This window comes from Hylobates moloch, unplaced genomic scaffold (assembly GCF_009828535.3).
Source record: "Hylobates moloch isolate HMO894 unplaced genomic scaffold, HMol_V3 SCAFFOLD_18, whole genome shotgun sequence".
Lineage (NCBI taxonomy): Eukaryota > Metazoa > Chordata > Mammalia > Primates > Hylobatidae > Hylobates > Hylobates moloch.
Genome location: NW_026652293.1, coordinates 17,664,288 through 17,683,705, shown reverse-complemented (window position 1 = coordinate 17,683,705; position 19,418 = coordinate 17,664,288). Strand labels below are relative to the sequence as shown.

Genomic DNA, 19,418 nt, shown 5'->3' with positions numbered 1-19,418 from the left:
TAAACATCAATTTATAATATTATTATTATTACCTTTTCATTCTCTTCTCATGATCATCTCCCTCTCCATCTCTGTATTTTAGCCATAATATTGTTTGTTTGTTTTCGTTGTTCAAGTACACATGCTCAGCCCCACCCCAGTATTTACACATACAGCAGTACTTCCTCTCCATGGAGTGTGCTCCACTCTCCCACCCATACCTCCACCACAGCTGATTTAATTCCTTTTAACTCATCCTTTAGGTTTCAGCTTTCCTGAAAAGTGTCCTCTAACATTAAATCAGTTTCCACCATTTTAAGATTACATAGCACCCTGTACTTTCATTCACGGCATATACCAGTTTATAATTAAATATTCGTAATTTAAATAATATCTTTCTCATCAACTGTACCATATGTTCTGAAAATATAAAACATATATTTATCGTATCATGTTACACTTAGTATCCATTATCATTTTCTCATTTATTTATCAAAAGTGGTTGAAATGTTTCATAATTGTATCAGGAAAAGTATGTTGTCACTAGTTGGGGAAATTTATGCAAAACTTGAAAATGGGCAAAGGGATGTAACATATCTTTTCAATGTCAGTCAAGAGCATTGTTTAACAGGGTAACCCAAAGATTATTACATTCTCTAGGAAAATATAACTGTGTTAGATTTTTACCCTTTTCTATATAATTATTGTCCAGAACCTGTAAAGTGACAGCTTGCAGATTTCTTAACAGTAAAAAAGAATAAAAGAAGAAACCTGAAGTTTACGATTGTAGTTGTCCTCTAAAATATTAGCCAGCATCACATTCAACTAAACATTTACAAATATTTCTTATTTTAACATTTGTAAATATCTACAGATAAAAGTTACTCAAATGCTCTTTTAATTAGCTTTACTATCCCTCTGCTCTCTTCAAAAATAAAATAATGTTTATTAATGTTATACATTCATTTTATCTTTTATGAATAATATTTTTAAAATTTATATTTGGCATAATCAATGGGTCTACTAGATTAAATCACTGTTGTACTATAATAATTGGTTCAGTGGTTGCCTGAAAACTATTGGTTCTAATGGATTATGTAATAGATTATAAATAAATAGCTTGGCTGGCACATTTTTTTCTGGCAGTTGTATTATATTTATTACATATACTGTGATATAAAAATGGATGCATTTTCATCTCAATTTAGGCTAAAGCCCCAACATAATAGAAACCAACTGTTCCCATATTTCAAATTGAGTTATGATTACACTATTCTAAGTAGAGAGGAAAGAAAACTCTCTTTTTTTAAAAAAAAATTAGCGTCTCAAGCAACACAAAGACAATAAAAGTATTGTTATTTAAAGATGAAGAGAAGACTTTTGGTGACAGATCTTAATATACTGAGTCCTATCCACATCCCAAATGGAAGAGAGCAGGAGGCACTTCCCTCTTCATGTAATGTGAAACCATAGGGGCTTTTCAAAGCCCACTCAGATAACTTCATATGGTTCTCCTGGAGCTTGAGAAAGTACAATATATTGTTGTCTGACTCATATTTTCTTAAAAAAAATAAGACTGGATTATTAGTTGTTATCAGGGCAAATCAAGGATAAAGGTGTTTGAGTTGAATTGGCTTTTTGATAAGAACTGACATGAGTCAGTATATTCACTCTGTTGCTTGTGAGACAAAACGCCTCAAATGATTAGAGATACATGAATTGCAATAGCCATTCTTTCTTATAGTTTCACAGCTAGGTGATATGTTAGAATGAAAGTGAGGCTTAGACTGAATTCTACCACTCACAGAAAATTCATTTGTAAACAGGTCCCAAACAGTCATGGGACCTGTTGTGGTGGCAGTATTAAATTAACCTTTTCATCTAGTAAGATGACAGATCCCTCAAAAACACTGTGGCACAGGGGACTGAATAAAGCCCTGGACAAAGGCCCTCACTCAGGAAGATGTTAGTCTGAGAGCTCTCCAGAATTTGTTCAAGGGCCAAATCTATGTAAGATTATTAGCTAATAAACACCTCTTGACCATTACTCATTTCAGCAAATACATATATTTCTAAATTCCCTTATACTGGTCATCAAGTCTTCCATTGTTTATTGAGAAAATGATAGTTCAAGAGTTTTTAGTTGTAATCAGCCTATGACTTTAAAATTCTTTCATGGATTTCTTTTTATCTCGGTAAAAATGGGAAAAGTTACTAATTTCAAATGCTAATTCACCACCCCTGTAGTGATCATTCCTAAGTATTTCAAGTGTTAACCAAGTATTTGTAAAATAAAATATTAGTGCATATTCCAAAAGTTTTACTTAGGGTGCTGAATTTTTTTCAATAAATTACTGACAGTGTAAGACCTAAAGTTTCATAGGTTGTTCTGGCAAAAGATTGGGTAATCTGTTCGCATAGGACAAGATACAGGCCATTGCCAAATGTAACTAGTCAGAATAGAGTTGTTCTTTGTCTCCCTTACAGAAATCATGAATGAGAGGTTCCCAGTGGTGGAGCAGTGGGCACGGAAGAACCCACACACTCTGAGAGACAGTGTCAGCTTTAAATGTCTGCCCCACAGGAGAGTCCGATGTTCCCTCACAACATCATTGATCAAGTAGGAAGGTTCATGTCACAACCCAACACCCACTGTGTATGGAAAGCTTCTCCTTTGATGGGGAAGATTATTGTGTTTCAACTTTGGATGAAGTTTATAATTTTTAAATTAATATAATGGATTGAACAAAATAATTACTGAAATGAGACTGTGTATGAAAACTGGAAGTTACTTGAGAATTTTTTATCTTAAAATGACAATGACAGCCATGGGACCTGCCCTAGTTTTCATCCAAGGGAAGAAAAAGGCAAAATGAGTCCTACAGCATGGAGTGAATGGATAATGGAGGTTAAAAATAAGATTCTTTCATATTTGTCCTTATTGAGTGACATTGTTTCAGTATGATGATTTCTGTTCCAAATTTTCTCACAGATAAATAACATGAGTGGATCAGGAATCATAGCATTCAGGCTCTACATGCTAGTATTATAAAACAGTCTTTTCTCCTTTTCCTTTCAACATCTAAAAGCTTTTAGCTGAAATGTCTGGAATTTCCTAATGCCACAATTCAGAAAAGGTATGTGTCAAATACGTTGTAATTCCATCTTTATTACACTAATGGCTAAAGGAGTAGAGATCGCCTTAAATTACAAGCTGTCAGGCATAGAGTTTCTGGTGACAGTACACTGCCACTGAAGCATCAGCTATCTCACCCAGGGCAAAGGGCAGTGATGGTGTGATAAGGTACCAGCGGGAAATGTAGGCTGTGGTGAGACAGTGTTACCTGAAGCTATGAGTGGTCTTAGAGGTCACATCTAGAGAACACTAGTTGTATTTACATCCCCTGTTCCAGCTGCTACCGTAAGTTCTGAAGGTAGTTTTCCTTCAGGCATAGTTTCTGAGCAAAGCTACTGCTTATTGTTTTACTCAGTTGAAAGGATGCTGTATTATATCAGACCAAGGTCATATGAATAACTTCTTTGATTTGCACCTCAGTTCATAAAGTGTCAATCTCACATAAGTGTCTGGGGCTCAGGTTTTTTCTTTAGCTGTCTTTACACTTCTCACTCCTGCCATGTCACCATCAGTGTTTTTACCCCCCATGCCTTCATGAAGCCCTGACTTCATTCCAGAGGCATTCCAACAAATGCTAATTTAATCCCTAGCTCCATTCTGCAAGGAAGATAGTAGAAAATATTTTATAAATCTCCAAGTAAATAACTGTTTCTTTCAGATTATTCAGAGTGAAGCACCTTTCAAACAAACTTTTTTTTTAATCATTTGCATTCTTTCATAGCATAACTGAATTACTATGGTAAGGGAGATTCTCTTCCACAAGAGTAAAAAGGGAAAGATAAAGGAAGTGAGAGAAGCTGAAGACACAACTCTACCTCCTTCTACCTCATATGTTTTAGGACACTTCATCTACAATTTTCCAAATTTCAGATTTTAAATAATGTATCAACTGATTGGCTAAATCATTCCACCCTTCAATATGCCTGCCACCAGCTACCTGTTACATACAGGTTTTCTATGGGCTACCATTCTTCTCTAATAGTTTTTAAAATGACCATTCACAGTGCTTTTGAATTAGAAGGGTGTATTCCAGAAAAACTCTAATTGGAGAAAGGATTGTAAATTGGGCAGGAATTTGAATAATGTTATAATTTTATACATTATTAATTACTATCTCTACTTGCAGCAGCTTCAAAGTTATACTATTTACCATCATTATGCTCAATTGTCATGTATATTTCTCTAGGAAATAACCGAATGTGCCAATAGATTTACAGAAAAATATTTTCAAGAATAAATGATTGACAAATATTAACCTCATGTGTGGTCCTTTATAAATTCATATTAGTTTGTATCATCTTCATGATACCTTTGTCTGTATATGTAGAACTACCTACAGTGACCAAATTTCACCATAGGAGTTGCCACTAGACTTTAAAATAGGAATGCACAGTGGTGAGGAGGAACAGTTGATTGGCTATGCTGCTTAAGTATACACACTGCTTCCCGAAAGGAAAATAATTGTATGCTAAGCTTCGTGTCAGAACTAAACAATGTCATCACTGATCAAATTCCCTCTGTAAGTACACAACCCCTACTATATAAACTAATTAAATATCATTGTACTCTCTTATTTTGTTATGTGTTATGAATCCAAAACCTTATAATCAGTGAGAGAAGTGCATTTGTGGTTAGGTGAAACAACTTGTAATTAGAGCTAAATAGATGGCATACTGTTATACTCAGAATAAATGTCACTGATAAATGAACTATAAATGCACATGTTTCTTTCGAGATCAATTCAAGAAAGCAGTGGAAAATGTAATTAGACAAAATTCAGTATAGTACCCGAACGTTACATCCCAAATTAAAATTAATATAGAGCATTGCTTTACTTCAGACCAAAGTGTTGAACAACTTCTCCTGGAGGATACTGCATGTCAGTGAAATCAAAAACAAAGAACTGAATACAAATGGAATGAGCTTTTCTATGATTTGTGTATGCAAGTATATGTGTGGTGAGAAATTACTGAAAAGAAGGATCCGTTACCTCCCTACTTTTCTTTCTAAAAATAATATCTTCATGAAATTCTAAAGATTTTGCACTTAGGAAATACATTGACAAAATGCAACAATAAAATGCTCCATTATAGGAACTGTAATTTTTAGAAAATTGTCTGGCAGGAAAATAATGAACAGGCAAATACTTGCAAAAAATATATAGAGACAATCTTGAGGATTAGTAATCATGTGATTTTTCCATGAAGACTCTGAGTTTCTGCAATGAAAAAGTCTGTATTTGTCATAGAATAAAACAAGTAAGTACTTATATTAAAACTTGAGGGAAAATCACTTTTTCTTATAACAGAGTAAATTGCAATCAATACTCTGCTTGCCTAGTAGTAGAGATATTTTTATCAATTTATCTGCAATTACCAAAGAAATACCATGCTGAGGTAATTACATGCTGTTCCTGCTTTTTGAAAAGTAGCATTCTATCAAATAGTGCCTGGATATAGCTATTGGTCTTACACAAATTCAAAGGGAACCTGGAGAGACTTACTGAGAGAAACGTATTATGCTTTACAATTTCATTTCAAAGTTATATAGAGTTAAGGACCTAACTGCTAGTTATAAAACAGTTATGTGCATCTATTGCTCTGACTTTTACTGTTTTTGCAATATCTCTGTGCAGAGGGCTATATTTAAAAGATACATTTTTTTTACTTTTATTGTCTAAGATCTTTACACTTTTCTTTGTTAATTATAAGCCTTGTCCTTTAGGTCCATATGTTTTCATAGTTTGTCAGCAAGCACAGAAGAAGATATTATTATGGGTAACATTTATTGGCCATTTACCATATGCCAGGCACTATTTGAAGGGTTTTACATGAATTAGATCATTTGATCTGCACAACAAATCATGAAGATAGATACTTTGTTATCACTACAGTTTTACACATGAGAAGGAATAAGATAAAGAGATGTTTAAACTCATCCTGTTGGTTGCAGAACAGGTGAGAAGCAGAGCCAGGCTTTAAAGCCAGCAATTAGGTCCAATGTTTGATTGTAACACCGTATTTCCTGTGTTATAAAATACCCAGCCAAATAAAAGAAGAATGTTTCTCTGAAGCAGTCATCCCTTCAGGCAAATTCACTAGAAGCTTACAAATGTTAATAATATTTAACATATATAAGTAAAAATTATGACAAAGCAAGAAAGTTTTAAGCAGCTTAGGAGGACAAATAAAAGGGCAGGTGTAAATAAGTAGTTTCTGTACATTTACAATGTACTAAGACAATGCCAAAACCTCATTGAGTGCATATGAGGTATTGCTTTAAAACATAATACATCAAGAAATTAACGTGTTAGGGATTATTATTCCTTTGATATGCTGACTAAAGGGTGACTAAATAAGGATGACTTTATCACAGGCAAACCACTGTTTGTGTAACAACAAAATTTTCTGTTTTCATACTATGGCAGATAACCATTTTTAAGCAAAAATGTCCTATGTTTAATATCATGTTTGAAAAATATTTGCACAAGCTTTAATATGATAGTATTTGGAAATATTGTAGCTCCAGGTGTGAGAGCACCTCTCAATGGTGGGAAGTAGTTGCTATTTTAAAGACAGAAAACTGGCATGTTCTAGTAATAACTGAATTTTTAGTGAGCTAACAATATATTTGTGGATTTTCTGAGCCGTTTGTTTTCTACTGACTCCTCAGTTTTCTCTTTTTTCTTCTATTAGTTATTGCTAGCAAGAAAAGATTAGCAATATTCAGAGTTTTATGCTACTCTTGACTTTCAAACAAGAAGGCATAATTTAATTCTGGGTCTTTAGGAAAATTAAAGTTAAATTAGTAACATCATATTTATTTCTTCTATATGTTTAAGAATTAATGTATTACTATTCTCTTCCAGGACACAATGGAAATATTTTATTATGAGTTCAACGAAAGAAGCAGAACCAGTGATAATTTATATCTATCTATCCATCTTCCCTCCCCAGCTATCTGTCTTGTGTACTTCACAAGCCCATCATAGGACACAAAGCAGCAGTCTTACCTAAACAAGTGCATAAGGCCAACTCCCTAGGGGTTTGTGTTTGATGCTGGAGCTTGGAGTTCACAAGATAGACAGCTGGGGAGGGAAGATGGATATAAAGTAGAGCAAGAGCAATCAGGAACCCATAAAGGCAAGCTAGAGGCTCCAAGAGCAGACTGTTACCTATGTCAATTCTTGTTGCCTCTGACCTTGTTTGTATGGTTACGTTGCAGACGTTAAGGCCCATTGTCATGGAGTTAAGCATCCACACAAATCCAAGAGTTAAGGAAGCTGAAAGAGGATCCAGTGGAAGGTGGGACAAATGCAGACTGCCACTGCCTCACATCAGTGAGGTGAGCCAGCAGTGACAACATTTGTGAGCTGCAAAGTGGTGGGTGCTCACATCCTCCCTCCAGATCTCCCATAAGGTACTCTGTCATGCTCCACCCTAAGCAGAAAAGCTCAGAAAATAAAATTCTGAAAAACTTAAAAAGTAGTTAAGCCCAGCCAAGTTCACCCATTGTCAACTTGGCACCCATATACATCTTCTTAAACCATATTAATCTACAGATACCGAAAACAGCAAAGTCATGCTTCCATGTAACATGTTACAGCTATTTCAGATACAGCTGAAAACACATTAATCTTTTAAAAGAAAGAATATAAAGTCCCTTTTTTGTCTTTGGGTGATATTCATTCTTCTATTCATGCTCCATTATTGATACGGTGTACCTTAAATACTGAGATATAAAGTTAAGCACTATTAACACATCTTATTTTACATGATTAGGGAATGAGGGAAGAAAGAAAATAAAATAAATATTGTGTATGTGATATCACACACACAAAAGAGTCATATTTATACAGAGATAAGAAATACTCATAATTAAATTAGTCCATATCTCCGCAACTGGTCTCATCGTTATAGCTGGTATGTTTAAATAGCTTCTTCCACTACCATTTTTATATCTTTTGCCCCCAGCAAGAACTTCAGTTTGTTGTAGTTTCTTGCCTGATGAAGTTACCTAAATCATTATTCCTGAAGGATCTGCGTGATTATCAGTCCATCCTGAATTGAGCTGTGCTAGTTTTCCACTGATTTCAATCACAAGAAATGAGAATACTAATAAGCACTCTGGAAGATCTCCTCCATTTCAGGTATATATATCTTTTTATTTTTTAGTAGAAACCCAATTTTACCTTGATAGCTGGAAGAATCGCTCCAACTAGCACAGAAACCCCATTTGTTGCCTGTTAATTGAAGACCCTAATTTGGCTGGGTCAAGTCTCAATGTCTAGTTCAATGCAATCATTATTGCATTGTCACTTGATAGAAGCATTACTTCCTTTGAAATTAAGATCTCTAAACTCACAGGGCCTAAAATAATGGCAATGAGCGGCAAAAGTTTGCTAGTTAGTATATCACCTGAAGAAATAGTGATAGTACATTCTGATATTTTTTTCCCTCCTTTTGATTCCTTGACCCATACATTCGGACTCTAAGCGATATGGCACCACACATGTATGCTGACCATGTGGAATAACCCGGGGATATTACTTCAGCCCTGAAAAGTGTTGCCATATGGCTGACATCATAAATGAGTCTTCAAAAAGCCATTCCACCATACTATTATCCATGCTATGAAGAAAATCATGGCAAGATTACTTAATTTCATGAGCAAGGGCCCTTTGCCACATTTTATTTGCTGTAAAATAAATTCCTTGGTCAACAATGATGATGTGAGGAATAATATGATCCTGAATAAGATATTCTGTAGCACACAGATGGTATTGTTGACAGATTTGGAACTCAGCAGTTTCTGTGACCAGTAAATATTGATGAGTAGAAGTCCACACTGCAGATCTGACGTAAATCTTCATCCCTGTCATCATGGCCACATTCTTCAAAAGTCTATGGGTCAATGAAAGGAGTGGCTAGGGAAAGAGGCTAACATCTATAGTACAGGTAATCCTACACACCTGATTATTAAAACCCTCTTCTATGGAGGTTACCCTTTGATAATCTTTCACGTGAGGTACTAACATTTCCACATCATGTATGGCGAGCTATCTCCACATGCTTCCTGTAATCACAAATTTAATCTTATTCCAAGTTCTTAACCATCTTACCAAACAACTGGCCACATCCTGTGACTCAATATAAACCTATACCTCTAACTATTTCTTCTTCCAGGCAAAAAATGAATGGTCAGGTGCACTTTTCAAGTTATGCCCACTGGGAAGATTTACATTCACTGCCGTCTTTCAGGGATATTTCAAAGACAGGCTGTAGTGCAGCAGCTGTCCTCTTTTGAGAAATACTTGAATATTTTGCAGCATCACTAATAAATCACAGACCCAAATTTTGTCTTCCTCATTCAATTAGTTATAGGTAATTTTCCACGAGATTATAATTGTGTGCTGGGAGAGATAAGTTAACAAAGCGGAAGTAAGGACCATGGGTACTTGGGCCATTCCTCGGTCAACTCAACTTTCTTGTGCCTTCAGGGTCTATTCAAGCCCTGTCTTATCTGTACTACTTCCATTGGATAATGGACTGCTGTTGTGCATGACTAGTTTTATGACTTGGTAGGTCAGAAAACACCCACTTCATGATGGGTAGTTTAGATCACATAATAACTTGGTGGTCCATGGTCAAGCTTTCAATCTCAACTAAAGCCCTAAGGCAAGCCAAAAAAACTGTTTCTCAAAAGGAAAATATGTATCCACATGGTTTTGCTCCAAAAGCCTAATGGTATGCATAATAATTCTCCTACAGTGGCCTGCTCAAGGCCCCAATCAGCACACCTATCTGCCACCAACATTTTAAGCACCATCAGATGTGGTGGGTTATAATGTCTCACAGTCACAGCAGATTGGCCTGGACCTGTTGCAGAACCTTCTCTTGTTCTGAGCCCATCCATAACTATACATTTTAGGGGGTAATTTGGTAAACAGGTTGAAGTAGCACACTAAAGTATGAATTTCTATTGCTGTCTATAGTCTTCTGTGAAATAAGTTCCTGGAAACATAAAAAATTGAATATTATATAGGTATAATCTGATTCTTAAATAATAAAAATTAATCATATTTGGAGATACTTGTAAAGATACTTGGTCAGGGAATTTCAAAATTGTCTATCTACCACTCTTTAAAGATTTGATTATTTTCAAATTAAAAACAAAATGTATTTCAATCAATGCTTCCATTTGTGGTCCACGTGTTGATGTGTACCTATGAGTCTATTTATGGGGTAATTTCTTCAGTAAAAAATTCTGAAAAAATATTGATGCATTAAGTTTGTAAATTTCAGTAAATTCAGTTCATACTGATCTCTAGAGAAGGAATATTAAGATAGAAGACCAAAAAGCTGTGTATGAGAATCCACAAAATGTGTTATTTTATTGATAAATACAAATAATGGGGAAAACTGAATGAAATGTTCATTATTTAATTTATAGAAGGAAAGGCCAAAAGAAACTGACTAGTTTGTTGAAGAGGATGCAGAAATTTTGTCTTCTGTGAATCAAAAAGAGAGACAAAAAAAACAAAAAAAGAAGACAAAAAAAGAAAGTGAGAGAGACAGAGATGTAGATTCTCAGCACTGAAAATATAATACATAGAATCAAAAAACCCAGAAGACAGGTATGTATTTAGATTTCCTTCAGTTTCATTTTTGTATTCATGTTTATAATCCAAAAATAATAAATATTTATAGTAATATTTAAGAGTAGGATGAAACTTGAGTTTGTAGTAAACAGATGATTTCTAATAGAGAAAAATAAAATATGCTCTGCTCTATTTCTTGCTTGTCTTTATCTGTTTCTAACTTGGATAATTCACTGGGCTTCCCTCTATGCTAAATGTACACAAATTAAACTGAAGGTTTATTCAACATGCTGATTACTCAAGTTAACACCTTGTTAAGATACAGTAAATTGACTAATTTATTTGCTATATTTAAGACTAATACCTTATTTTACAGCAGGTTTTATTCTGTGTTTTCCAAAGAGGTGCTGATACAAACCTCTGAGCTACTAATGAAACTGTTAAGAACTCCTCCTCCTTTTGTTAAAGTGCCAATTCCCATTTCTCCCTGCTGTGGCTTTTACTGCTCTTTACATGGAAACTACATAGTGTCTTATCCTTCAGGAAACTATCCACAGTAATTCACGTTGGTGAGCGGGGCTCCTGGTAGGAGTACAGATGATTAACTGCAAGCTTTCCTGCTGTTCTCAGTCAGCAACCAGCTCTATAACTGGCTCGACAGATGTTTCCCTTTTAGAGATTTAAGAACTATAATCGGGTGGAAAAATAGCATGTTTCACTTAACTCAATTCGCTGCTTGCATTCATTTGTTAGAAAACTCATAATTTAAAATCCACATTAATATATTGGCTTGACTAAATGGACTATGAGGTATATAATTCTTCCCATGTGTCAACAAAATATATTGCACAATGGTTGGTACCCATGAAAGGCAGTTTATCTGAAATTCAAGAAATTCTATTTTTGAACTTATATCAAAATAACTTGACAACAAAGGTCTTTAGCCCAAAGTTCTCTCACATCAGGTGACTTGCATATCTAGATTATTGCTATATTGCTATCTTCTAGCCTAGAATATTAAACATACAATAAAGTTTTACATAAAATATTCCACTAAACTTTTAACATTTACTTGGCTATATGATGTGATATACAAGATAATAATTTAATAAAAAGTATAAAAAATCGAATTGCATAATTGTTTTATGTATATAATACCTTTATTACATGCTAATATAAATAAGTTCTTTTAATTTGCATTTTTCAGGAGGGTATAAATTGTATTGAAATGAAGCAAACCTAGAGAAAAGTTAATGTTATACATCATAAAAGGAAAAATAACAAATTTTAAGGTTACACACCTGTATAATTAGCACTCACATCAAAAAACAGAATGTTAGCAGCTTCCCAGATGCTCCTACTATTTTCTTCTAGTACTTACTAAATCAAGGGTAACCACTATCCCATCTTCTAACAGCGTTGGTTAGTTTTACCTGTTTTGAACATAAATATTTTCCATAAACAGAAATACAAATATGCACTTACTTGTGTTGGGGTTTATTCTTTGACCAATGCGTTTGAGATTCACCTATGTTGTTGCATGTGTCATGTAGTTTCTCATTCTCAATATTGTAAAGTAAATGTATTTTTCATTTCTGTATTGCTGGGGTATTTGGATTATTTCCAGGTTGAGGCGATTTTTGTTAGTGCTCTTGTGTACATTTGTGTGTGTGTGTATTTGTGTTGGTATATACACAGAAGTGAAATGAATAGATCATAATGTATGTGATTAAGTTTTAGAAGTTGCTGATAGTTCCAAAATGGTTGCATCAATTTCCACTCCCAGGAACGTATGAGTTAGTTATTCCATAGCCTCTCATATGCATGAAAAAGATACTTGTTTTTGATTTGTTTACTTCAGCTAGATTGGTAGGTATGTAGTGCTGTCATATTGTGAGTTTAAGTTCCACTTCCCCATTGATTAGTTGAGCTAAGCACCTTTTCTTTGGTTTAATAGTGGATATCCTCCTTTGTGAAATGTCTGTTAGCCTTTTATTCATTTTCCTTTTCAGTCCTTTTTTTGTTCCTTCTTTTATTTTTAGTTGACACACACTAATCATACATATTTATGAAATTTAAAGCAATATTTCTATACGTGTATACAATGTGTAATAATCAAATCAGAGTAATGAGCATATTCATCAACACATATATTACTTTGTTGTGTGTTGGAAGCATACAAATTCCTCTCTTCCAGCTTTTTGAAAATACACGATAAATTATTGTGAGCTATATTCACGCTATAGAGCTATAGAGGTCTAGAACTTATTCCTCCTATCTAGCTATAATTTTGTATCAATTAAACAATTTCTCTCTAGCCTCCCCTCTCTACTACCCTCTCATGCCCCCAATAACCACAGTTCTACTCTCTACTTCTATGAGTACAACTTTTTTAGTTTTCACATATGAATTAGCAGATAAAGTGTTTTTCTTTCTATGCCTGACTTATCTCATTTAACATCATGTCCTCTAGGCTGATTCATGTACCACAAAGGACAAAATTTACTTCTTTCTTATGGCTGAATAGCATTCCATTGTGTATATACAACACATTTTCTTTATCCATTCATCTGTGGATGGAAATGTAGGTTGATTTTATATCTTGGCTATTGTGAATAGTATTGCCATAAACGTAAGAATGTATACATGTATCTTCCATGTACTTATTTCCTTACCTTTGAATAAATATCCAGTAGGGGGATTGCTGGATTGCTATTTCTACCTTTAGTTTTTGAGAAACCTACATACTGTTTTTCATAATGGCTGTACTAATTTACATTCCCACCAACAGTGTGTAAGAGTTTCTTTTTCTCTGCATCCTCACTAGCATTTGGGGGATTTCTTGTTGTTGTTGTTGTTTTGTTTTGTCTTTTTGGTAATAGCTAAGGTAAGGTGATATTTTATTTGCATTTCTCTGATGATCAGTGATGTTGAAATTTTAAAATTTACTTGGTCATTTGTATGACTTTTTTGAGGAATGTCTACTCACAGCGTTTGCCCATTTTTAAATCAGATTATTTGCTTTGGGCTGTTTAGTTGTTCTTTGTCTCTCTAGAATATTAGTATTTTGTCCAATGTATAGTTTGCAAATATTTTCTCCCATTCAACAGATTGTCTCTTCACTCTATTGATTGTTTTCTTTATTGTGAAAAAGTTTGTTTAGTTTGACATAGTCTCATATATCTGTTTTTGCTTTTGTTATCTATGCATTTGAAGTCTTACCCATAAAATCTTTGCCTAGACCAACGTCTTGAAGCATTTTTTTGATGTTTTCTTTTAGTAGTCTGACAGTTTTGTTTCTTTTCTTTTTTTTTTTTTTGAGACAGAGTCTCGCTCTATCGCCCAGGCTGGAGTGCAGTGGCGCAATCTCGGCTCACTGCAATCTCCGCCTTCCGGGTTCACGCCATTCTCCTGCCTCAGCCTCTCCGAGTAGCTGGGAATACAGGCACCCACCACCACGCCCGGCTTATTTTTTGTATTTTTAGTAGAGACAGGGTTTCACCGTGGTCTCGATCTCCTGACCTCGTGATCCACCCGCCTGGGCCTCCCAAAGTGCTGGCATTACAAGCGTGAGCCACCGCGCCCGGCCGTCAGTTTTGTTTCTTACATTTAAGTTTTTAATCAATTTTGAGCTGTTTTTTTTTTTTTTTTATATGGTGAGAGATGGGGATCTAGATTCATTCTTCTGCATATGGATATCCAGTTTTTCCAGCAACATTTATTGAAGTCAGTGTCTTTCTTCAATGCATGTTTTTGGTGCCTCTGCAAAAATCAGTTGGTTATAAATATGGGAATTTATTTCTGAGTTCTCTACTCTACACATTGGTCGATGTGTCTGTTTTAATATAATGTCAAAATTTTTTGGTCACTTTAGATTTGTATTATAATTTGAAATCATGTAGTATGACGCCTCCGGTTGTTTTGTTTGTTTGTTTGTTTGTTTCATTCAGTATTGCTTTAGATATTCAAAGTCTTTTAAAATTCCACACAAATTTTAGAATTCTTTTTCTGTTTGTGAATAATGTTTTTGGTATTTTGATAAGGACTACACTGAAGATCACTTTGGGTTTTATGGTCATTTTAACATCATTACTTCTTCTAATTCGTAAGCATGAGATGACTTTCCATTTTTTGTGTGTCCTCTTCAATTTTTTCATAAGTTTTGTAGAGCAGCACTCCCCTTTTCGGCACCAGAGAACAGTTTTTTTGTTTTTGTTTTTGTTTTTTTTGAGTTGGAGTCTCGCTCTCTTGCCCAGGCTGGAATGAAACCTCCGCCTCTGCCGTTCAAGCAATTCTCCTGCTTCTGCCTCCTGAGTAACTGGGATTATAGGCGCCCACCACCACGCTCAGCTAACTTTTTTTTTTTTGTATTTTTAGTAGAGGCGGGGTTTCACAATGTTGGCTAGGCTGCTTTTAAGCTGCTGACCTCAAGTGATCTGCCTGCCTCAGCCTCCCAAGAGACTAGTTTTGTTAAAGGCAATTTTTCCGTGGATGGGTGGAGGATGATTTGGGGATGATTCAAGTGTATTACATTTATTGTGCACTTTATTTCTATTATTATTGTATTTTGATACATAATGAAATAATTATACAACAATATTGAAGAATCAATGGCAGCCTCAAGCTTGTTTTCCTGCAAGTAGATGGTCTTATCTGGGGGTGATGGAAGATGGTGACAAGTCATAAAGCATTAGATTCTCATAAGGAGCATGCAGCCTAGATCCCTTGCGTGCACAGTTCGCAATTGGTTTTGCACTCCAATGAGAATCTTTTTTTTTATTATTATTATTATACTTTAAGTTCTAGGGTACATGTGCACAACGTGCAGGTTTGTTACATATGTATACATGTGCCATGTTGGTGTGCTGCACCCATTAACTCATCATTTACATTAGGTATATCTCCTAATGCTATCCCTCCTCCCTCCCCCAACCCCACAACAGGCCCCAGTGTGTGATGTTTCCTTTCCTGTGTCCATGTGTTCTCATTGTTCAATTCCCACCTATGAGTGAGAACGTGCAGTGTTTGGTTTTTCGTCCTTGCGATAGTTTGCTGAGAATGATAGTTTCCAGCTTCATCCATGTCCCTACAAAGGACATGAATTCATCATTTTTTATGGCTGCATAGTATTCCATGGTGTATATGTGCAGAATCTAATGCCACTTCTGATCTGATGGGAGGTGGAGCTTAGGCCTCTTTTCCAGTTTGAATGGTTTTGTTTCTTTCACTTGCCTGATTGCTCTGGCTAGGGCTTCCAGTACTGTGTTAAATAAAAGTGGGCATCATAGAATGAATTAGGAAGAAGCACCTTCTCTTCAATTGTTTGGAATAGTTTGAAAAAAATTGATGCTCTTCAAAAGTTTGTAGAATTCAAGCAGTAAATCCTTTCTGTCCTGGGCTTTTCATTTTGAGAGACTTTTTATTACTGATCCAATCTTATTATTTGTTATTTCTCTGTTAGAGTTTTCTACTTCTTCCTAGTTCAATCTTGGTAGGTTATATGTGTTCAGAAATTTATTCATTTCTTACTGGTTTTTCAATTTGATGGTGCATCATTGTTTATAATAGTCTCTAATGACATTTTGTATGTCTGTGATATCAGTTGTCTTCTTTCTCATTTCTAGTTTTATGTTTTGGAGGGTCATCTCTCTTTTTCCTTAGTAAGTCTGGCTATGGTTTCTCAACTTTGTCTTTTCAAAAAACAACTTTTAATTTCATTTTAAAATATTTTGTTGTCCCTATTTCATTTAGTTCTGCTGTGATAGTTATTATTTTCCCTGCAACTATGTTTGGGTTTGGTTTGTTCTTGCTTTTGTAGTGCCTTGAGGTGCATTCTTAGGCTGTTTATTTGAAATATTTCTACTTTTTTGATCTAGGCATTTATTCCTATAAATTTCCCTCTTAGTGCTGCTTTTGCTGTATCCCATAGGATTTGATATAGTTTTAAAATTGATTTTTATTTGTTTCAAAATATTTTATAATTTCAAAAATTTCTTCATAGACACATTGGTAGTTCAAGACCATGATGTTTTATTTCCACATATTTTTACAGTTTTCAAAGTTTTTCTTGCTATTGGTTTTCAGGTTTATTCCATTGTAGTCTGAGAAAATATTTTATATAATTTCAGGTTTTAAAAATTTGTCAAGGCTTGTTTTGTAGCCTAACATATAGTCTATCCTGGAGAATGTTCCATGTTCTGATGAGAAAAATGTGTATTCTGAAGCTTTTGGATGAAATGTTCTCTAAAGGTCAGTTGGGTCCATTTGGTCTACAGTACAGCCTATGTCTAATTTTTTAAAATTTTCTGTCTGGATGGTATATCCATTGCTGAAAGTGAGGTGTTGAAGTCCCCAGCTATTATTGTTTTGGGGTCTCTTTCTCTTTAGCTCTAATATTTGCTTTATATATTTGGGTGCTCCAGTATTGAGTGTGCATATATTTACAATTGTTATATCCCCTTGCTGAATGTATTCCTTCATCATTATATAATGACTACCTTTGTTTATTTTTAAGCCTTTTGACTTAAAGCCTATTTTACCTGATATAAAGATAGCTACTTCTGCATGCTTTTTGTTTCCACATGCATGGAATATAACTTTCCATTCCTTCACTTTCAGTCTGTGTGTGTCTCTACAGGTAAATGAGTCATTTGTAGCTAGCATATAGTTGAGTCAAGTTGTCTTATCCATTCACCACTCTGTATCTTTTAAGTGGGTATTTGAACTATTTCCAGGTGTAGGACGTCCTTACACATATCTCACAGAGCTGGTCCAGTGGTGATGAATTCCCTGTTTTTGCTTGTCTGGGAGATATTTTACTTTGCCTTTATTTTGGAAGAATAGCTTTGCTCAAAATAGTATTCTTGGGGCCGGGCGCGGTGGCTCACGCTTGTAATCCCAGCACTTTGGGAGGCCGAGGCGGGCGGATCACGAGGTCAGGAGATCGAGACCACGGTGAAACCCCGTCTCTACTAAAAACACAAAAAATTAGCCGGGCGAGGTGGCGGGCGCCTGTAGTCCCAGCTACTCGGAGAGGCTGAGGCAGGAGAATGGCGTGAACCTGGGAGGCGGAGCTTGCAGTGAGCCGAGATTGCGCCACTGCACTCCAGCCTGGGTGACAGAGCGAGACTCCGTCTCAAAAAAAAAAAAAAAAAAAATAGTATTCTTGACTGAAAGATTTTTTCCCTCTTTCAACACTTCAACTATATTATCCATTTCCTGGACTATAAGATTTATGTTCAGAAATCTGCTGTTTCACTTATTTGTGATTTGACACTTTTGCTATTTTTAGGCTGAAGTGTAGTGGCACAATCTCTCATCACTGCAACCTCCACCTCCGGGCTCAAGTGATTCTCCTGCCTCAGCCTTCTGAGTAGCTGAGATTACAGGCATGCGCCACCACGCCTGGCTAATTCTTGTATTTTTAGTAGAGACAGGGTTTCACCATGTTGGCCAGTCTGATCTTGAACTCCTGACCTCAAGTGATCCGCCCTCCTTGGCCTCTCAAAGTGCTGGGATTACAGGCTTGAGCCACCGTGCCCGGCCAGAAAACACATTCTTACAATGGTTTCAAATGCATGAGAGCAAACAAATAATTTACTTCTTTTTCCCAGGTTATGAGTGTCATTCTTATACTATTTGTTAATTGAAAGTATTTCCAGTGATTCTGCAAGAAATGTGAAAAATAGGGACAGGAGTTTCTGAAAATAATAAATGGAGATTCTTTATATTGCCTCTGTCTTTGAATAAATGATGTATTTAAGGATTAGGAAAGTAGAAAAATTAGCATTCAGGTATCATAGTAAAAGCAGAGAAAAGCTTGACTAAATGAATAATAAACATATGGAACATGTCACCAAGGAGACCAATTAAAAATGTGATAAATCAGAAGTTCTGCCATCATTTCTAGTGCAACAGAAGTAAAAGGAATAAGACAAGAGAACAGAAGTAGATACTTTCTTTATTGACAAAGCTAAGCCATTATTTCTTTTCTTCACATAAAATATTCCAATTGATATCTCTATTGGTGTAAAATGCTTAACAGCAACCTCACCTTTAAATATAATTTTTAAAATTAACAGTTTTCCCGTCAGAATTCTATTTTTAAATACTCATGTTTGTATCTTTATTCTCTCATTATCTTTGCCATTCATTTTGCTGACTACAAAAATTCTGAATTTTCTTAAGCTTTGAAGACACATATCTTCTTTTTTGGTATTATTTTAATAGATGAATATGTAGCCAATTCTATTTACTGAGATAATCTTTCACACGTGGTAGATACAGGTATCTTTCTTCACTTCCTATATATCTTCACCATTTTCCCAAATACTATTTAAATAACCAAAAATGCAATGTTTGTAATTAAGGCATCCTTGACCTTCCTCTTAAAATGCAAATTTCTCCAAAGATATAATGTATACATAATCAACTGTATCTTGCAATAAGATTTATTATATTACTTTCCGACAAAACTTAACAGAGAAACTAAAACCTGGGCCAAGTTAACTTTTGATTAGACCGAGGGTGCTGATTTTGCAGAGCGCGGAGTTTTGCTCATCTCTAAAGATGTACAGTCTTCTGGGCAGGCAGAGAACTAGAAGGAAAGGATATAGGCCTGTGAAAACAGAACTGCATGGAAGAAAGATTAGAGATATCAGAAGGGTTATGAAGAAAAATTTTTTAAAGATTGACTTCAAAATG

General features: G+C 35.1%; 1 long non-coding RNA gene across 1 annotated transcript in view; it reads right to left on the bottom strand.

Annotated features, from left to right (window-relative positions):
* Positions 1-18,660: 18,660 nt before the first annotated feature.
* Positions 18,661-19,418, bottom strand: part of LOC116457580 (uncharacterized) — a 36,280-nt gene continuing 35,522 nt past the window's right edge. The window contains exon 4 of the long non-coding RNA XR_004245048.1: positions 18,661-19,346. This is a non-coding gene — a long non-coding RNA (uncharacterized LOC116457580). The remainder of the gene's footprint in view (positions 19,347-19,418) is intronic.